Source organism: Rhipicephalus microplus, unplaced genomic scaffold (genome assembly GCF_043290135.1).
Source record: "Rhipicephalus microplus isolate Deutch F79 unplaced genomic scaffold, USDA_Rmic scaffold_194, whole genome shotgun sequence".
In the NCBI taxonomy this organism is placed as follows: domain Eukaryota; kingdom Metazoa; phylum Arthropoda; class Arachnida; order Ixodida; family Ixodidae; genus Rhipicephalus; species Rhipicephalus microplus.
The window spans coordinates 31,744-35,270 of record NW_027464765.1 but is presented as its reverse complement, the minus strand read 5'-3'; positions in this window follow the sequence as shown (position 1 = coordinate 35,270).

Genomic DNA, 3,527 nt, shown 5'->3' with positions numbered 1-3,527 from the left:
CCTAACCTAACCTAACCTTACCTAACCCAACCTAACCTAACCTAACCTAACCAAACCTTACCTAACATACCCTAACCTAACCTAACCTAACCAAACCTAACCTAACCTAACCTAACGTAACCTAACCTAACCTAACCTAACCAAACCTAACCTAACCTAACCTAACCTAACCTAACCTAACCTAACGACGCTTGCAAGCGCTTTCACATTAGATATCGCAGTTCCCGACTTGTAATGGTGAAAAACACTGCATCTCACTAAGTGACATTGTTTAATGTGGTTTTACGACGGTGCATATCTTAACCTAACCTAACATTCGCACTTGTATCTAAAAACGCTCTATTACACTGTTTTGTTCACAATTACGATATTTGCATAACCTCACAGTTTTTCACCAACTTATTGCAGTACAGAACGCTGTATCTCGCTAAATGACATTGTTCTTTAAGGTTTCACGATGCTTGCATGCGCTTTAACGAGAATATCACAATATAGCAGTTTCGCACTTGTAACGGTAGAAAACGCAGTATATGGCTTGTTCATGCCGTTTTGTGTGCTTTCACAACATTTCACCTATCGCAGTTTAATACTCGCAATAAAGCAACACTATCTCGTTAGATGACGTCGTTTTTGGTAGTTTCACGACGCTACCTAGCTTAAACTAACCTAACCTAACCTAACCTTCGCACTTCTATCGTTAGAAAACGTTTTACTCGCCACTTTACAATGTTTTCTACAAGATTACGACGGTTTCATGCGCTTTCACATTAGATATCGCAGTTCCCGACTTGTAATGGTGAAAAACACAGCATCTCACTAAGTGACATTGTTTAATGCGGTTTTAGCGCGGTTCATATCTTAACCTAACCTAACCTTACCTAACCCAACCTAACCTAACCTAACCTAACCTAACCAAACCTTACCTAACCTAACCTAACCTAACCTAACCTAACCAAACCTAACCTAACGTAACCTAACCTAACCTAACCTAACCTAACCTAACCTAACGACGTTTGCAAGCGCTTTCACATTAGATATCGCAGTTCCCGACTTGTAATGGTGAAAAACACTGCATCTCACTAAGTGACATTGTTTAATGCGGTTTTACGACGGTTCATATCTTAACCTAACCTAACATTCGTACTTGTATTGAAAAACGCTCTATTACACTGTTTCGTTCACAATTACGATATTTGCATAACCTCACAGTTTTTCACCAACTTATTGCAGTACAGAACGCTGTATCTCGCTAAATGACATAGCTCTTTAAGCTTTCACGAGGCTTGCATGCGCTTTAACGAGAATATCACATTATAGCAGTTTCGCACTTGTAACGGTACAACACGCAGTATCTGGCTTGTTCAAGCCGTTTTGTGTACTTTCACAACATTTCACCTATTGCAGTTTCGTACATGCAATAAAACAACACTATCTCGTTAGATGACGTCCTTTTTGGTGGTCTCACGACGCTACATAGCCTAAACTAACATAACTCAAGCTAACCTTCGCACTTCTATCGTTAGAAAACGTTTTACTCGCAACTTTACAATTTTTTCTACAAAATTACGACGGTTTCATGCGCTTTCACATTAGATATCGTAGTTCCCGACTTGTAATGTTGAAAAACACTACATCTCACTAAGTGACATTGTTTAATGCGGTTTTACGACGGTTGATATCTCAACCTAACCTAACATTCGCACTTGTATCTAAATACGCTCAATTACACTGTTTCGTTCACAATTACAATATTTGCTTGACCTCACAGTTTTTCACCAACTTATTACAGTACAGAACGCTGTATCTCGCTAAATGACATCGTTCTTTAAGGTTTCACGATACTTGCATGCGCTTTAACGAGAATATCACGATAAAGCAGTTTCGCACTTGTAACGGCACAAGACGCAGTATCTGGCTAGTTCATGCCATTTTGTGTGCTTTCCCAATATTTCACCTATCGCAGTTTTGTACTCGCAATAAAACATCACTATCTCGTTAGATGACATCGTTTTTGGTGGTTTCACGACGCTACCTAGCTCAAACTAACCTAACCTTCGCACTTCTATCGTTAGAAAACGTTTTATTCGCTACTTTACAATGTTTTCTACAAGATTACGACGGTTTCATGCGCTTTCACATTAGATATCGCAGTTCCCGACTTGTAATGTTGAAAAACACAGCATCTCACTAAGTGACATTGTTTAATGCGGATTTAGCGCGGTTCATATCTTAACCTAACCTAACCTAACCTTACCTAACCCAACCTAACCTAACCTAACCTAACCAAACCTTACCTAACATACCCTAACCTAACCTAACCTAACCTAACCTAACATAACCTAACGACGTTTGCAAGCGCTTTCACATTAGATATCGCAGTTCCCGACTTGTAATGGTGATAAACACTGCATCTCACTAAGTGACATTGTTTAATGTGGTTTTACGACGGTTCATATCTTAACCTAACCTAACATTCGCACTTGTATCTAAAAACGCTCTATTACACTGTTTTGTTCACAATGACGATATTTGCATAACCTCACAGTTTTTCACCAACTTATTGCAGTACAGAACGCTGTATCTCGCTAAATGACATTGTTCTTTAGGGTTTCACGATGCTTGCATGCGCTTTAACGAGAATATCACAATATAGCAGTTTCGCCCTTGTAACGGTAGAACACGCAGTATTTGGCTTGTTCATGCCGTTTTGTGTGCTTTCACAACATTTCACCTATCGCAGTTTAATACTCGCAATAAAACAACACTATCTCGTTAGATGACGTCGTTTTTGGTAGTTTCACGACGCTACCTAGCCTAAACTAACCTAACCTAACCTAACCTTCGCACTTCTATCGTTAGAAAACGTTTTACTCGCAACTTTACAATGTTTTCTACAAGATTACGACGGTTTCATGCGCTTTCACATTAGATATCGTAGTTCCCGACTTGTAATGTTGAAAAACACTACATCTCACTAAGTGACATTGTTTAATGCGGTTTTACGACTGTTCATGCCTTAACCTAACGTAACCTAACCTAACCTAACCTAACCTTACCTAACCTAACCTAACCTAACCTAACCCAACCCAACCCAACCTAACCTAACCTAACCTAACCTAACCTAAACTAACCTAACCCAACCTAACCTAACCTAACCTAACCTAACCCAACTCAACCCAACCTAACCTAATCTAACCTAACCTAACCTTACCTAACATAACCTAACCTGACCTAACCTAACCAAACCTAACCTAACCTAACCTAACCTAACCTAACCTAACGACGTTTGCAAGCGCTTTCACTTTAGATATCGCAGTTCCCGACTTGTAATGGTGAAAAACACTGCATCTCACTAATTGACATTGTTTAATGCGGTTTTACGACGGTTCATATCTTAACCTAACCTAACATTCGTACTTGTATTGAAAAACGCTCTATTACACTGTTTCGTTCACAATTACGATATTTGCATAACCTCACAGTTTTTCGCCAACTTATTGCAGTACAGAACGCTGTATCTCGCTAAA